A 19,068-nucleotide genomic window follows, 5' to 3' on the forward strand; every position below is an offset into this window, starting at 1 on the left:
TAACTCGTGAGGTTGTTGGCTACTAAAGATCACGGGTCAGGCTCTTGGGACCTGGGTGGAGGGCACGAGCAGCTCTGGACACATCCAGGAGTCGGCGCTCCGCTCCTCACTTCAACAGCACGGGCGTGTGTGTGTGGCTTGGCTCAGGCTATGGAGAGACTTGTTTTGCGTTCCTTGTGTTCTGGCCTGGCAGACTGGCCCTGTGGCCCACAGAGGGGCTCTCTTCATTCCACAAATGTGGAGTCCATCACCGACTTACTCAGCGGAGACGTTTACCATGCATTTTACACTTAACTGGACGAAAAGTTTGGAATAAGAACGGTCTCTAGCCTCCAAAGGAAAGTCAGAATTCTATTATAGTATTTTGAGGAACAAAGAAACAAAGTTCTGACTTTGAAAGATCAGTCAGTCAGTCCATTAGATATTAAATGTGATTATACTGTAAGCTATACCCTTCTAAGAAGTCACACACACACACACACACACAAACACACACACACACACACACACACACACACACACACACACACACACACACACACACACACACTCAAACCTAATGAACATGTTTATAAAAAATACTATTCCTTTTTTCAATTCAAGTAGTGCCCTCTAGGCTTTTCCCAAGCGTGGTGAATGCATTATAAAGTGTATCAACAGAAGAATTTATAGCAAATGTAATATGAATGTAATACATTCACTTTGCTAGCTGCCAAGGCATCTGGTTGCTATTAGTGTTGTATTGCCAGAGCTAGACTGTGAATGCAGTAGAGATCCTTTTGTAGGAAATGTCAGCAGCATAGTAATTAAAGTAGCGTTGGACTGCTTTTTATTTTAGCACACAATTAGTGAATTATGGGGAGAACCTAATCAATATTTAAATGTTAACCTTTATGCAATCATCTTTTCTTCTTTCAAAGTCTAATCCAATTCTATTGCTGTCTGGCGTTTCATATGTGCGAAGGGGTGCGGAGGGGTCTTCTAGCCTCTCTGACGCTGCTTGAATGAAATTGATCTAATGCCCTCACATTGTGTTAAAGGAATGTTTAAATAAAACAATTTCCACAGATTACATGGAGTGATATATAATATGTATTTTGCAAACAGAAATTCCTTAGCTGTGAGACCATGGTTAACTAATTCAAATAAATTGTTTAATTTTAACATGTAAATCCTGTGTGGAAAACAAGTTTAGTATTTTTATATATATATATATATATTATATTATATTTAAACTTTACAACATACGCACAATGGAATGGAATAGACTGTGAAATGCTCTAAAATGAACAAGATTTTTAGATCATCAAGATCATCCAATATGAATCATGTCTGCCAGCCAGATGTTTGCCTAAAGGTTTGCTAATCAAAAGAGTCCAAACATTTGAGACAGAGCTTTCTAAACTTCATATTGCTTTTATGAAATTAAACAGCTTTGAAGTCCATGTTCCATCTATTACAAAGTTGGACTATTTCCTGATTTCCTGTCCTGACTTCATTCCTTTTCCTTTTCTCCCTCCAAGGAAGGGTATTTTCCCATGCATTTGTGCTTCTGGATTCATTCAGTAAACAGAATTCATCTCAATGTCAGAATTGATGAGCCGACTGAAATATGATTGTTCCGGAGTCTTTTTTCTGTCCCATACTGATTGTTTTTTTGTTGTTTTTTTTTCACCTGTGCTAAAAAGGGAACTGTGGTAGAAAATGCAGCCTCAACAAAATAGTCGCCCCCCCACCCCCCCTCCATTGGCTCACACTGTCTCATTATGCATTGCACGTAGATATTTATTTATTTTTAATCTTCACTCTCAGTGGTAGCGGTTTTCAGCTAATAGTGGGTTGTTCCTCAAAGCCCCCAGCAACAGTAAAGCAATAGCCGTCCTCCATGAATACCAAAGAGCGGGCAGAGCCCAGTGAGTGATGAGACAATGGCGGGATGCACATGCGATGGGAGCAACTTATCAGGTCTGCCGCTGAGCGCTCGCCGCTCACCCGAGAATGACAGCTAATCCAGCACGGTGCTCCAATCTCACGTCCGTCCACTCAGGGTGACCTGGGATTGCAGTGGACTGTTGCAAACGGGACCAGCGCTTGCGGTTCACCTGTGGACAGTGCTAAGCCAGCCACAGACATGTCTGTGCAATGCCATGTGCTATCCCTCTTCTGTTCTTTTTAGCACACAAAAGAGCACTTTGTTTTATCATGTAGTACAACAAAGACAATTCCATATCTCTATTCCTTCAATACTTCAATGAAAAAATGTAACTTGTAGGCAATATTTCTACATTTTAAGTGCATAACCTCATAATAACTCATAGAGTTGCATAGAAATGTATATAATCCATGTAGTATAATGCACCATTCTAAAACAGGCACAACGATGCTAACATGGTCAATTAGCACAGCCGTTTCCATTTCCACATGTTTGAGTTTAATCTGTGGCAGCGTGCTTTCATGTGTTTAACCATCAAGGCAAATGGAACAAAAGCTGCCTATCTGTTTAATATCTAGACAGATGACTCTGCCAGCAAGACTGATGTAGTGCAAAAGAAAAGAGCTCATTATCTCAAATGTGTAATTGAATGTGCTGTCAATAAGGGATTTGGCAGCTTTCTTATTGAGAAAGATAAGGGAACAGAGGGAGGCTTGCTAATAGAAAACGTATGCACATGCACGTGAACACACACACACACACACACACACACACACACACACACACACACACGGAAAGAGAAGTGGCTGATGTCTGGGTTTTCAGACACTGCGGCAGGGGACCAGACAGTCACCTGAGCACTTTCTCCCCTTTGCCATTTGCATCAGTCTCTCACCCCCTCTTTCTCTCCCCTCTTTTTGCTCAAACTCAAATCAAATTGCTTTCTTTGGGGATTGCCAGAGCTTTGTAAATACATGGAACAGTAGACAAAACACTTTGTGAAGAACAGGCACAACGATCGGTTTGAGCAATTCATTTTCTCTCTTTGTGATGAGATGATATGAAATAATGATTGTAATTGGCATCGTCTTAAAACATTGGCTAATACACAAAGCCAAATGGATGTGCATTTAATCTCTATACGCTGTATGTATGGATGTGCATGTATGTGCTGTATGGTGGTGTGTGTGTGTTGTGTGTACTGTACTGTATGTCCATGTGTGTGTGCTGGCCGGTGCCTAATGAGGAGATTGAGGAGCTGTGTGTGTTAATGAAGCGCTGGGTGGCGGTGTCTGACCCTACTAATGTGCTCACTGCAGACAGCCCTGCGAGGCCACTCCCCCCCCTCCCTCTCCCTCTCCCTCTCCCTCTGGCCAGGTAGAGCACCGCCTCCCCTGCGCCCTCTACTGACGCGCTGACAACCCATCTCCATGGCAACAGTTCCTTTTTTTCCCCTCCTTCATGACATTGAGCTACGTCTAGGATTTTTCCCTCCCTCACAGAACCAAGCCGGAACAGATAATTTGAAGGAGGGTTGCAGATCTGTTTTGATGCTCACTGGATAAGACTCTTATCTCCCATCTTATCTTATCTTGGCCACCCAACAGCACCATACTGTAGGTCCTGCCATTTGAGTGCACCCATGAGCTGCTCCCACATGTGTTCAAGTGGATAACTTGAGCTTTAAATGTTCTCACTCCAAAAATGTCCTTCCTGAGCTTTTGTTCTTAATGCTAACACCATTACTTATATTCAACTGAAGAATGCCTAGGGTCTACTTCTGCTGGGGACCAGACTTGTTTTAAAGTTGTGTGCTTCCTTTACAGACTGGTGGTGTATCGGCACTGCTTAACTGGTTTCCACCATGAACAGGGAGGAACATGGCGCCCTATTGGTTGTTAAAACTGAAACGTGCCAGGTACCATCCAATAGGAATGACTTGGACTGTCTGTTGCCATAGCCATTTTATAGAATCCACAGAAAGTGGCAAAGGTAAACCTCTGTTTGGAACTCGAAGTTAATATGTTTTCCTTCATTATCATGCTCAGACGAAACACACATTTACAGGTAATTGAATTGATTTTGTTCTCTTAATAAAGACTTTGGATGTTGAACTTTAATTATTTCCAAGTGTTTTCTTTTCAAAAGCCATTAAAATGCCAAAGTGTTTCAACAATGTGTCAGCTCTCTCTCTCACACAGACAGACAGACACACACATATACATGCGCACAAACACACACACACACACACACACACACACACACACACACAGGCACACACACACACACACACACACACACACACACACACACACACACACACACACATACGCACACAGACCAGTCCAGTGTCTATGTATTTTCTTGTATGCGTTTATGTATATGCGTAGACAGAGGTGTGTGTGTGTGTTTGTGTGTGTGTGTGTGTGTGTGGTTGTTGTGAGTGTGTGTGCATGCTGCGACACATGCAGCAGTTAGAGCAGGAGGCCAACAGCATGCACACAGTGCTTTGCCTCGCTGCTTCGTCCTCCGGGGAGAAGATCATCCATCTCACTGTCACAGCAGCACCACCCCCACACCCACACACACACACACACACCCCACTCCCCCCAACACCCCCCTCTGTCCGTCCGGCCGCCCCCAACTCTCGGCTCCGCTCCCCGCTCCAGAGCCAGGCAGCGCAAGGAGACGACACGAGCTGAATTCTAATGTGCTGCAATGGGTCACTCTGCTCCGCCACCATCAACCCCCCCATCCCCACCGCCTCCTTCCCCAACACACACACACACACACACACACACACACACACACACACACACAGAGGGAGGCACGCACACACACATGTACACACACTCACTCACAAATCCCCACCAGCCACCCCATCACCATCACCATCACCGCCACCACCACCACCAGCACCACCTCCCCCCACCCTTGCCTGAACCCCAGGGGACTGAGAGGAGGGAGGAGAGAGGGGGAGGGGATCCAGACAGAACCCAGACACCATAACAAAAGCGCCATTCTTACCTGCAGCGAAGATACCTATTAGCGAGATTTATACCTCTCTCTGCGAGCAGCCCACAGCCCCCTACCTGCTCGCTTCCTCACCAGCTGGCTGGACGGGGAGAGAGTGACGGGCAGCCAGTGTCCAGCACATGGCATATTTGACCTTGCCACCAGAGTGGATCTTCATTAGGGTCTAATGCATTTATTTACAATACACAGAGCAACATTAAATCAAGTACATAATCATGTGCCACCAGACCCAAGAACAAAATGGCTTGGAATGCAGGCGAGGCGCTCTGCAGCTGGCAGCTGTGTGTGCGTGTGTGTGTGTGTGTGTATGTGTGTGTGTGTGTGTTTCATTTGTTTTTGTGCTCCAGTTTCACGGCGTGCCCTCCCAGCGCCAGGTCAGGTTTTGTGTTTGGATAGCCCTCCAAAATTCCCTGGATTCAGAACCGAGGAGCAGAGAACATGGCACCGCCCCTTGGCAGCCCACTTGACCAGGCATCTCGTTCCCCCCTCGTCCAGCGTTGTGCAATCAAGAGTTTCCATTTGGCTGCTTTGTTTTCTCAGAGACGTGTCTAGATGGGACAGAGACAGCTGTCTGCTCCCAGGGTTGCACCACATGTACCATTCGGAAGTCTGCAGAAGTTACAGAATGAGACGTCTCAATTAAACCCTCCCGCAGTGTTCACAGCTCAGCAAAGGTATATATACTTATTGTAATACATTACATACAATAAGTACGTGACTAGCACACTGGAGGTGATGAGATCTGATGAAGTACTCTATGACTAGATGTGTGTGGTCATCCCTCCAGACAAACACCATTAATCTTCGATCAAGAATGTCATTCCAACACTAATTGATGCAAAAGAACACGTCTTCCAAAACACACAAATGTGCTGGTCATGTGAAGCCTGACGAGCCTGAAAAGCTAGAGCTCCCAGGTGAGTCATGAGCTCCAGGTGTGTGAGGAGGGTCTCACCTACACACGGGTCTGACCAGTGACCAGTGGGGACGACCACTGTGGGAGGGGACACAAGGGTCACTCCGGTCAGATAGCACACAGCCATCAGGAGCCTCTGTGGTGGGCAGCACTCTACATCTGCTATAGGATATAGGAGGGCTGAGGAGCGTCTACCTGTACTGTCCTCCTGTGCTATAAGATATAGATCTGAGGAGCGTCTACCTGTCCTGTCCTCCTGTGCTATAGGATATAGGAGGGCTAAGAAGTGTCTACCTGTCCTCCTGTGCTATAGGATATAGATCTGAGGAGCGTCTACCTGTCCTGTGCTATAGGATATAGATCTGAGGAGCGTCTACCTGTCCTGTCCTCCTGTGCTATAGGATATAGATCTGAGGAGCGTCTACCTGTCCTGTGCTATAGGATATAGATCTGAGGAGCGTCTACCTGTCCTGTCCTCCTGTGCTATAGGATATAGATCTGAGGAGCGTCTACCTGTCCTCCTGTGCTATAGGATATAGATCTGAGGAGCGTCTACCTGTCCTGTCCTCCTGTGCTATAGGATATAGGGTTGTGGAGCTTTACTGTGCTATAGGATATAGATCTGAGGAGTGTCTACCTGTTCTCCTGTGCTATAGGATATAAGAGGGCTGTGGAGCGTCTACCTGTCCTGTCCTCCTGTGCTAGATCATCACTGTAGTAAGAGCATGGAGCAACTCCCTCTGCACTACAGCTCCAAAAGAGGTCAAGAATGTAGTTACTGCTACTCTGTACTATGTATATCTAGGAAATATTTTTAACTTTAAGGAGTGGTTGACTCCAGGATAGATGGAATGTATTATGAACACACACACACACACACACACACACACACACACACACGCACACACACACAAACAGAGGCCAATCTCTGAACTCAGTCAACCTGCTCCAAACCTGCAACGGGGGCCCCAGACTCCCAACCTGGCCAGCACAAAGAGCACTTTGATTTGCAGGCAGTAAAAGAGCCGCCCTGTTCTTCCTGCCCTCTCCAACCTGCTGACGTCTAACCTGACATTTCTGGGCCTGCTGGATGTTTTGCACACAAAGCACATCGTTCTTTCTCTTCCACGAAAAAAAAAATGTTTATGATAACACTCTGAACTTCATTTTGAATGTGTACTTGGGTCATGAAAAGCATTTTAAACATCCTTCTTTCCTGCATTGTGTTACACTGCTGATGTCAAATTTCCTGAAGTTCAAAACATATGAACGCAGAGCTGATGACAAAATATTCCATAAAAAATCCAGTGTGTCAGTTACATCCTCAGTTGTGTGTGGGGGGGAAATTTTGTCAGATGACATGGTTTTCTGGGGAGATAGGCCCTTGTTCCAGCCAAAGTCACATACGGGAGCCAGTGTGCAGAGGTGTCCTCTGTCCAGCACCCTCCAAAGCCTTTGTGGGTTGCCATGGCAGCATGTCCAGTCCAGCCTGCTTGACTGGAATACTGAGTGTGCTCCTGACTGCAGTAACACAGAACCAATTACAGATGGCACTCATGAGTCGTCTAGGTAACATCAGACGAGAGTATTTTAACTTATCATTAACAAATGTCATGGGTAAATCTTTTTTATATCTGAGAAGGAATTTCATTCAATAGCAACATTAGCATTTGTGTGTATGAATTATTGATAATAAAAAAGAACATCGTACATGTTCACAAGTGCTTCCATATGTGTAGTCATGCTGCCCTCTAGCTGTGGCTTGAGTGAGCTCCCCTCTTCTGAGATCACTAACGGACAAATGGTTCATTCTTTGATGGGAACCCATAACCACATTTAAAATGGCAGCATTTAGACATTATAACCTCACACTCCACTATGAATTATTACATAAAGTTTGCATATTTGATTCAGGCCCATATTACCAGGTAATTGTTTATTTAATTAATACGGAATCTAAAATAAGTATTTGTAGGATTTTGAGTTCAGGAGCCTAAATAATATCATACAAGCCACATATCTATTGTAGTACATAGTTCTGTCAGACTAGTGACTAAATTAAAACAGAACATTTCCAAATATGGACTTTTTAAGGCATGTAATCTTATTATGCAGGTGCATAAGGAACCTGAATGATTTGTCACATTGGGATAACATTACTAATAGCCAGAATGTTGCGGTATCAAGTGCATAATGCAATTCCCATCCAACAAATTATAATAAACACAAACTCAAAAGATTTCAATCATCTTACTGTAATTCACTGTAGTACTGAAGTAACAGGTGAGGATGGGATTTTAGTAAAGACAGAAAATGCAGAAAGAGAGAAGTAAAGAAAGAAACATGAAGACAAATGCAGAGTTTTTGCTCCTTATGCTTTATGTCAGCTCCAAGCTTTGACCCCAAAATGGCGGTGAGTAATATACGTATAGCAAAATGTAAAATGTTTTTGACCAACACATAAATATACAGTATATATAAATTGGATCATAAACCATATACATCTGAGCTCAAGAGAACTAAAGGGCATGTCTCATATCAGGATATAGAAGATGGGGTGGGAGTTTGTCGAGTTAGTATATTTTGTCGACAGTGCATGCACACCGTTTGCCTGGCCCATGCCACCTAGATCTTCTTTGAGAGAGAGTAAGCCTGGAATACCATAGTTCATAGCCATTTACATCAAACAAGAAACATGTCAGGCCAATCAAGGATGAGAGGGCAAGACAAAACTGAAACTTATGGCGATAAACAGAAGCAGCAACACCTGCACATGTAAAAAATGTGGTTTGAAAAATTGAGACATTACAGCAAAGGTAAATCCACTGTACACTGTTTCCTGACTGTTGATGCTGTTTATTGTCAGTTTGTAAAGTTTAGACGAAGCAGGAACTAGAGTTAGGAATCTCTGATCAATGTGATTGGTGTAAGCCTCAACCAATGATTTCAAAGTTACTGAGGCCAGAGCAAAGACAGACGCGCAAAGGGGGCAGACTTGGTCGAAGTTACAGTAATTACAGTTTTTCCACAATTGCTAAAACACTAAACTTCATTCTTTGAACCAAATTCTTACCTGAAGATTTCTTGAATCGGACAGATTTGGGCAAAACCATAAACAGTTTTCGCATCTGAAACACAATTTGCTGATCTTTTTGCAAAACTCTAAACACATTATCACATAACAAGACACATTTTATGCACTTGTGGGGGCAATTGCTCTGTCACTAGTTTGTCACTAACTCCCAACTCCAACTCTAGTTTTAAACCGTGTTAAACTCCAAACCATTGACAGAGCCATTGCCCTGTGATGTCTAGTAGTAACCACAAATGGCAAAGGTGACACAACCAATAGCTAGTTCAGAGTGTAAACAGGTTGCTGAACAGTGCAGGTTCAACACTGACAGTAACTATCAGTAATACATTCAGAGTACATATGCTGTAGACTGCAATGTACTAAGTCATTCCCAGCACTGAAATGCCTGTCTCTTCTAGTATAGAAACCCACCTTTTCTCAAAACAGTCAAAACAAACCCCCATTCTCAATATATTTTTTACTGTATTTACAGTACTGTACATGTTATTAATAATAATAATAATAATAATAACAATACATAGGTTTTATATAGTGCTTTTCAAGGTCCCCAAAGATACTTCATGTTTTGTTTTGTAGATGCAAAATGGATTTACGATTGTGACCTGACATTCTGGAGCTACATGAGCTCCCCTGGACACTGTGTTTCACTACTGTCTTCCATTTGTTTTTTATGTAGTACTAGTAGTGTCTAATGACTGCATAGTGTTTGCATTTGGACTGCTTTGTGAGATGATCTGAAGAGAGTGTTTATATTAGTTTTGAGTACTGTTCTTAGGTGATTAGAGTTCAGTTTTCCAGAGGTTTCAGAAAAGTAGTTTGAGATTTGGGATTTGTGTTGACAGTTTTGAGAAAAGGGTGGAAGGTTTCAAAAAATGTGTTTTAGCAATTGTGAAAACCTGTAAAAAAAAAAAAAAAAGATTGATCAGAATTTATATATTTCTATAGCCTACAAACAGTATACAAATGGTATACAATATACAGTTCAACTACGCCAGGGGAATGTACAATACAAAAATAATATAGACAATATTAAATTAAAACAGTGAAATTCACTTCATTTCACTGGAGAGTTCTCCCCCATTTGACGTAGCTTCTCGCTACCTATATCAGTGGCGAACTCAGGAGTCTTTTACTGGAATATGAAGGGGAAATGAACCAGTACTGCCATCTAGTGTCCAGGTGGTCGGCCTCTCTGGGAGAGCACTTGCCCTTCTATGAGAACAGTAGGAAAGCAATGCTGCAATAACTAATTTGATTTTATATTCCTTGAGGACACTCATATTTGAAAGACATGGTACGTATACAAAACACATTGAGCTTGCACTTGGTGGCACCATTCTCTGGTGTATTTTTGGTGTATAAGTGGGATGTTTGTTTGAAAATTCTGGGCCAAATGTAAGATGCTCTGTCACTCTTCTAATCCCACAACTAAACTGGATATAGCTATATATAGCTAAAAAACAGGCTATGTTTCTAGACTTGTTTGTGCTCATTTGCAGTGTAGGATAAAGCCACAGGATGGCAGTATACACTAAAAATTGCACCAGACAAAAAAAAAAAAAAAAGATGAAACAGCAAAAAATGAGCAAGACAATCAATGCTTATCTATTCTCCACACATCTTCCATTTGGGAAAATAAATGAATTGTGGATTGGATAAAGAGTCACAGGAGGGAACTTCATCTAAAAATGCTACAACAGATCTATCTACCAGATGAAAATTACAGCGCTGCCCATTTGTGCATTATGTTTGACAGTTGAATTTCGAGAATTTATGTCAGAAGTAATACCATCAAAAGCAAAAAAAAGATGATGAAAATCTCTCTTTGCCTCATCTAAAAAATGTAATGAAAGCTGTATATGGCATTGCATGTGGCAGAGGTAACAGATAGACAAACAAAGAGGTAGGAGTAAAGTGTACAAATAAGTCAGAGGAGACACACACACACACACACACACACACACACACACACCACATATACAAAATACATAAAGCAAACAGAGGGGGAGCGGGGGAGAGATAGATAGATAGATAGAGAGAGAGAGAGAGAGAGAGAGATTTCTCTTTCTTCACCCCAGCTTCGGCTGGCATCGCTCTGGCTCTGACTAGAGGTGAAAACAAACAGACAAGATAATCAAAACAATTAATTTTCCACTTCTCATTTCCATATTTCAGTTTCCGCAAATATTTCTGAAGCTGTCAACTGGTCATGCATCACTGTCACCCTGCGATCACAGCTGGAGAGGAAATTAATTGCCAAAGACAGGATGGGAATGAGATAAGGCATACTGTCCTTCTCTCTCTCTCTCTCTCTCTCTCTCTCTCTCTCTCTCTCAGTTCAGTTTGGAGCTATAACAGAAATTTTAAAAATGGCAAAAAAAAGAAGAATTTCAGTGACTTTTATTTCAGTAGTAATCTTGTCAATGTCAACCAGTAAAAGTGTTCTATTTTTTAGTTAAATGTATCAGAGCTAAACTTAAAGTCTATTTTAGCACCATCAGCCAGTTAGCAACACTGTCTCACCCCACAGCAGGGTATAGCAAAGATTGTTGGTATGTACTGACTGGTGTATTGGATACGACATGATATGTAGCAAATCACTGTTTCTCTGCCCCCGACACCAACATTAAAATTCCTAATCAACTCAGTGTAGTCATGCCTCCAGCCAGCCTCTTCACTGACATCTCAGTCAGACACTTGTGGGGCCGTGGGCCATGCAGAGTTATGGATGCAGGAAACGCACACAGACCTCCACTCTATTTAAAGAACATCAGAGTACATTATTCAGCAGGCACAGTAGGGAAGGCAGCGCAGAGAGAGAGAGAGAGAGAGGAGCAGAATGAGAGGGAAGGGCCCAGTGAACAATCTATTGATGGAATGGAAAACATGAGGCGAGAGGTGAGAGGTAGAGGGACCACACTGGAGAGAGGCGCCTCAGTGTCATCTGCAGGGGTCTGACAGAGAAACAGAGGGATGGATGGCATAGACGAGGGGGAGGGAGAGAAAGAGAAGGATGAGAGAGTCCTCCTCCTTCCGTCGCCTTCCTTCGGGACTCCTCAAGGACAAATGTCGGCGGCTATTTACAGGTTCAGCTCATTTCAGAGCTCCATTTAGAGGCTCCCAGATCATTTCAAGATGCAATCTCACCCCAATATGTCTCCACCTGCCATCGATATCATATTTGATGGAGTGCCACTACTAGCTCTTCAAGCTCGCTCTCTTTTCCTCATTCTCCCTCCCCTGTCCCTTCTCCTCTCTGTTGTTCATACAATGTCTTTCTCTCTCTGGTCATTGTGTGTCTCTCTCCAATTCATTCTGTCTCACCTAAAGAATGGCGCTGTGCTGCTGCTCTTCACCACTAAGGCTGCTCACTCCATTCCAAAGCAAAGGGCACTAAGGGGACTAATGGCTTTTAAGGCTTGTTCACTCCTCCTCTCCCTTTCATTTATTTAGCTGTGGAGGCCCGGTCCGGCCGAATTCCTGAATTATAAATGAGAGCCATTGCGCGGCCATCTTTTATTTTTAAAGCCGCTCCCGTCGGTGCCTCTGCCCACCCAGGGCCCATAAACACCTCTCCAGGTTCCTGCTTTCATGCTCTACATGGCAAAGATCCCATCCTCCCCCGTAATAATGGAGTAGTACTTCTGTCTCTCTGTGTGTGTGTCTGTCCAGCACTCATGAAACTGGCCCTCTCATGCCCATCAGGCTGGACCCAGCCTCTTCTGTTCAGCTCACATGTTTCGCAAGGCAACTCCAGATTCATATTCTAAACACACAGACGCATCCTAAATATGATTGATTAAATAATGCTTTAAAAGAATAGTGGGGCAGCACTCATATGATCACAATCGACATTCGACACAATGTCAACACTGCTATTAGCTGTGGTTGAACAGGCACTCTTGGAGCTGCTCCTGATTGTGATCATATGGTAGTAATAGTAGTGGGAGTAAAGGAAATAAATCTTCTCCGATTATTTGGACTGGCGTGTCAGTGTTTGTGGGTAAGAATGCTTTATGGCTTTTTCGTCCTGCTGGGAGGGCGGCCGCTGGATCACCTTTCCACGCTGACAGACGAGGCGGCAAGAGGGAGGAGGAGGAGAGGAGGAGAGGAGGAGAGGAGGAGGGGGAGGAGAAGGGCAGTAGAGGAGAGGGGCTGCTGGAGGAGTGGATCCAATTAGCACCTCCCTGACATGTGTCCACACACATACATCTCTTCACAGAGACAATGCAGTACCAATACATCAACCTGTCATGTGACATGAGCATGTTTGGTACTTCAATAGCCACTTCATCAGTTCAATTTGATTCCAATGGCTCTAGCCTACTGATATAACCTCCAGACTCCAAGGAGAAGAATGATGTTTGGGTGAGTTTATGGTCATGTAACATATTAGAAATAAGATTCTTTAACAGATTGGTAGTTTAGAGTTTAGGATTTTTAGCAGACTTTTTTTAGAATGGGCTGCCCAAATATATTGTCACCAGATGCTTTACAGAAACCCAGAAACTATTCTCTCAAGAGCAAGCCTACGGCAACAGAAGAAAACCTCCTTCAAAGAGTGAGCTTCACAGTAAAACCCCCCACTCACACAGAGTTCGAGCCCTTGGTTCAGTTGTTATGCCAGACTGAGTCCTGCAGCACCATCCCCATGCATACTGGCCATGTGCCCACAGCCGTGCTCTGAATCTGCTCTGCGTTCAGCAGTATCAGAAGTTGAATACTTGTTGGATCCTGCTCAATAATCCTAACTGACCTTGCTAACTTTACCCTGGAGGGACCAAGTTCTGTTGCTCTAATTTCATATATGAAATTGCTTAATAGGACACGAGACAAATCATAAACTCAAAAGACAATCAAGATGGGAATATGGATGAAGATTGACTATCCATTTGTGAGGTACATTTTTAGCAACGCTATAGTACAAAGCTATTCTGTGTTATGTCCATCGCAAGACAACTTGCTAACTCAGCTAAACAAATAGCAATGCTGACACATACTGTAAACATTGATATAGTCGTTCTCTTCAGGCTTCAGCCAGAATCATTTTACATTAAAAAATGACATCTTTTGTGTGTCATAATATGACAGCCAGGTCACCATGATTTAAGGTCTGAGCCAATGGCTAACGCTGACCAATAGTGACCGTGAGACACAGCCCAGTGTCCTTCCCCAATTTGCCTGAGCTTCTCCCTGCTATTACTCGCCGCCCAGGAGGCTCCACAGCACAGCCCTGTCAGTCAACATCACTGTCTGCCCTCCAAGAGATTTCCATTTAAGCCCCCTCCAGGATTTAAGCTAAAGCACTCAATGTAATTCACCTCCAACCCCAGGACTATGGCCTTTGCTGGTTTTTCAATTTATTGCTTTTCACTCTGACTTTTGCAGGTTTTCACTTACTTGGAAAGGCTATGTGCCATGCTTCAGTAAAGGGAGAGCTATTCTTTGTCTGGAGAAAGGCCTTTACATTTCAAAAGAGCCCATGAAAATGTTTTATATCCTATAGTTGTTGGTCTGACCATGCTGAGTTTACGGCCCTCACGGCAGCTGTATTGAACTCATCTTCATTTCACTTGGCCAAAGGACTGAAAGATTCAGTAGACGTGAAAGACTGCTCCTCCCCTCACAATTCTTCTGCTTCTCAATAATTGATATCGCGTAAGAACCATGGATAAAGTCGTCAACCAGTACCACAGATCCCAGCCCCCACACGGCTGGGGTTGGTCCAGCATGGGGAGGAAATAGATTGCCTCCTCACTGACTGTAACCTTGTGTGGTATTAAGGAAAAGACATCAAATACAGGAGGACTGGAGGGAAGGGGCTCTGAGATAGGCTGTGTGCACATGTGTGTCTAAAGGAAGTCTTTAATGACCTGTCCATCACTGGCCTAAAGGGAAGGTGGTGCATGCCTCCCGCACCTGTCAAAGGGGAAAAGGTTAGAGCGGAGGAGCCTGGGCAGCCGCAGCAGAGCAGAGCAGGAAGCATGTCGCAGGGGCCATATGTGTCATTCAATGTCACAGACCTTTCTCCCTCCGCATTTTACCCTGAGTGCAAAAGAAAGCAGGATGATGTGTATATAGCAAAGAGACACACTGCAGAGACAATATTGTATATGTAAACATCTCATTCATCTCAATCTGCATACGCTGTGTTTTTGGACAAAGTACATTTCTGTGCCAAAGTTGAATTGCTGACAATTCATGTGTTGTTTATTTTGACAGTGTCCCTTTGTGTCAAGCTCAATTTGATACAGAAACGCTGTCATTTTGTTTCACAATAGATCTCTTCAAAGATTGAGTACTAGCAATATTTTTTATTTCCTGTCATTTCTAATTCTCCATCCCTTGCAAAGCATCTCAGATAAGATCAAAAGAGCTGGAGGATTATAGCATGTCAGTCAGTGCTGCTTTTATTTTATTTGGGGCAATTATTTTGAGCTAGGGTTCATGGCTAACACATTGAGTGATTGGAGGAGAAGATTATAAAGCCTTCCTCAAAATGCAAATACAGTATCTGGGCTACAGAACATACAGTAGTATACAAAGTGTGCTCTCTGCCTCTGAATGGCTGACAACCTCAGTCTATACAAATTCTATTGTTTGGTCTGTAAAGAACCAGACAGCCCAATTTTCTGCTATTCTTATGATATCAGAATACCTAATGTCACAGCCATTAAACATACTGTATGACCATATGACATATTGTAGCAATTCTTACATTTCCAGCCCATCAAGCTTATTTGAATGCGTCTGTTCATTTGAAGCCATTTATCTGTCATTCTATTTTTCTACTAATAGTGTCTGATGTCAACAATAGTGTCACCTCAGATTCAGATCCATACTTCACCCTCGGTGAATGGGAGGGAAATCAATTTAAGATGGCCATATTGAATATTTGAATTTTGAATTGAATTTGGAGAAACCACACTGTAATTAGGGCCTAAAACTAATCTCATTCTCCTCACAGTGAGGAGGAGATGGGGTGAGGCAGAGGACAGGAGGCTTTTGGTCAGATTTAGTAAGGTTTCAATTGATGTGTAATGAACAAATAAAAGCTTCAATATTTGTGCGCTGGCCCACTTGCTCAGTGTGTGTTTCTGCCTGAGAGGACACTGAGCTCTCATCCGTGCTCTGAGCTCACTCTGCCCCACACACCACATGGCAGGTCTCCACTGCAAAGCTCTGCTGGGATATTGGGCCAATTTCAATGACTAGTACTGCAGATTTCTATGTGGAAACACTTTTGGAAAAGAAGCATTTAAAAATGCAAAGAGATTTCACATGGCAGAGAGAGAGAGAGAGAGAGAGTCAAGACTGGTCAGGACTGTACTGTATGTGCCTTCAAATTGAAATGAAAAGTCCCACAAACAAAATATTTGTAACAATAGTGGATTAGCAGTATCTAATGTGCTGCAGTTGGACAATGTTCCTAATTGGAATCGGAAACCAACTGTATTTAGTCAAGCTCTATAGGCTTTTGGAAGTTGAAATATTTGATTGACCACCCTCCCCCTACCTCCAACCCTCTTGGGGATATACAGTTTACTAGGAAGTGTTATTTTTATTAGGAGAACAGGACATCAGGGAATTGAATTCTGGCACATTGTGTCAGACTGGCATACCAAGAGAGTCTGACTACACAAGTGCTCATAAAAATGGAAATACTCACTTGGGCTCTTTCATGTTGTCAAGCTGTTTATCCCCAGTGAAAGAAGGATTCTTTAAAACTATATCTAAATATATTCATGACAGTATTGCTACTGCCTTTTATCTGGAAAAAACTTGCAATGCAGATGAATGTGGAGTGGCCTTTTTACTTTGTTACTTTGGGGGGGGGGAATCCTGGATTTGTTTAAGAACCGGATTCTCAGAAAGATCAAAGAAAGGATTTGCAGACATCCCTGGAATTTTGAGTCTAAAATTACACTTGCCACATTAAAACTGAAGCTATTTATGACGCTTCGAAGAGCTGTGATCCAGTCAGCACACACAACTTACCCATTATATGTGACTTAGTCTTGGCACACTTGGCCACAGAGTACTGTGAACCAGTGAGATGAAAAAACAAAGGTGTCGATATTCAGTTTGTGGTCTCCCAACATGGACCTGACTGCTGTGATGTTATACCCTCTCCACAGGTTCTGTATCTTAAATCGAGCAGCTTGAGTTGCTCACAGAAACAGGTCTCAGAAACGAACCCCATACTGGGATAAGAGTGATATTTAAGAGCATGATGGCTGTATTTTGTGCTGCTCTCAGCACCGCCTGTTATGTTGTCAATATGTTTTTCAACCAGGCTGTGTACTGTACCTTGCACTACATTTTTCATCAGCCATTTGTGGGACAAAAACATCAGAAACAGCAGCTATGGGTGTGTTCACGGGATTTCAGGAAGTACAATGAACCCTGGTGTAGTTTTGGTTTGTGGTTCATTTTGGGTGATAAGTAAACAACGATTAGGTCCATGTGAAAACAAGCATAATTCACCCTTGATCACCCAGCTCCAGCTGGGTTATGAATAGCCATGCATTGATATGCACACCTGTTTTGTTTTAGCAGGAAACAGCCGTGTAGAATGAATGCCACAGAAGAGAGAGCTTAGATCCCCTGCTGTGCAGTAACACAAAATGTGGAAATAGCTGATGAAAGCTAATGAAAATCTACATTAAACAACTAAACTATTCATTTGGCCAAACTATTTATTATTAAGAGGCATTCTATGAGTCAATATCTCAGGACATCCCAACTGGGATTTCTCATCAGTAGAAATCATCACTCTTTTTTTGCATTGAATGATCTGACAAGAATGATCCATTCATAAGAGAATAAGAGAGCAACGATTTGATTCGGTCAATATGGATAGTTATTGAGTGAGGAAATGGTGTAAATGGAGTAGGGTGAATGTTCAATTTATCATGTGATGTATAGACAAAAAAGTAGCCAATACAAATGATTGTGTACAAGCACATAGAGCTTCACTCACCTAGACTTTGTGTTGCTTAGCAACAGGAGACACCAAGACTAAAACACTAAAAAATCCAAATGAACGGTTGATAACTTTGAACACAATGAGTTTGTAGTGTAAAAGTGCCACTCTGTCTCCGGCCTCATGCCTACTGTATATGGCTGTGGTGATCTCTGCCACCGAGGCCACTCTCACTCTCACATATTGCTTTGATTGCTGGTGCATTCGAGTCTCTAGTTCACTGTTGATATATGGATGAAAAGTTATCCAGAATGTGTCTAACCTTTGCTTCATGTCTCTGAACAGATCTTGTTTCTTTTCAGTTTAAATACACGTGTTCGGAAGTCAAATACTATACTGTAAAAAAAAAGAAGCAAAACTCTTAATTTCACTGACATCCACGCAGTTGAGTAGCCTATCCATTTGCCATGCTGGGTGACTGAACTGTAAGTAGGGTACACTGTGTGCATTCTTTTGTGTGCAGTGGCTGGAGCAATTGAATTTCCTGCTGACAAATGTGAGTTTCATTCCCTCTTCAATATTCAGTTAATAAGTTAACCGCAAGCCCAACAGAGAGAGAGAGAGAGAGAGATTTCCCTAAGAGATTATAAAAGTGTTAGAGCTGTATTTTATTTATGTAAATCAATTTCACTCAAAAATTTGCTATATTTTTGTAAACAATTTGGAGAGATGTTTGCTATATACACGCAACATAACTACAGCAGTAACCAACACTACTTTGCCAAAGGGCTATTCGACAGAATTCTACTTGTTAGCAATAGGCCTAATTCAGGCCCAATAGATAATAGCTATTAGTATGCTTAAGTTGGGTCTTGTTTGGAAAAGAAATGCAAAATATATCTGTAAATGTATCAGTAAAAAGAAGCACATATTGGCTTTTGCTGCTCTGCTATTCATGAGTTCCTCACAATCAAGCACCTATTAGGAATGCTGACTGCATGCTTGATTAATACACCTGTGGAAAGGGACCAGATGAAACCCATGAATAGCCACTCCCCCTCTCACTCAGCACTTGAGGATAGACGCGGGGCTTTGGCACAACTGAATACACGGACAAAAAGTGTGCAAGATGGCACAGTGCAAGATGTGTGGATGATTATCAT

At 42.7% G+C, this 19,068-nt stretch overlaps 1 long non-coding RNA gene across 1 annotated transcript in view; it reads left to right on the forward strand.

Annotated features, from left to right (window-relative positions):
* LOC134099786 (uncharacterized) overlaps positions 1 to 4,053 on the forward strand; it is a 42,216-nt gene extending 38,163 nt beyond the window's left edge. The window contains exon 3 of the long non-coding RNA XR_009941160.1: positions 3,760 to 4,053. This is a non-coding gene — a long non-coding RNA (uncharacterized LOC134099786). The remainder of the gene's footprint in view (positions 1 to 3,759) is intronic.
* Positions 4,054 to 19,068: the final 15,015 nt, after the last annotated feature.

The sequence above is a fragment of the Sardina pilchardus genome, chromosome 13 (assembly GCF_963854185.1).
Source record: "Sardina pilchardus chromosome 13, fSarPil1.1, whole genome shotgun sequence".
Lineage (NCBI taxonomy): Eukaryota > Metazoa > Chordata > Actinopteri > Clupeiformes > Clupeidae > Sardina > Sardina pilchardus.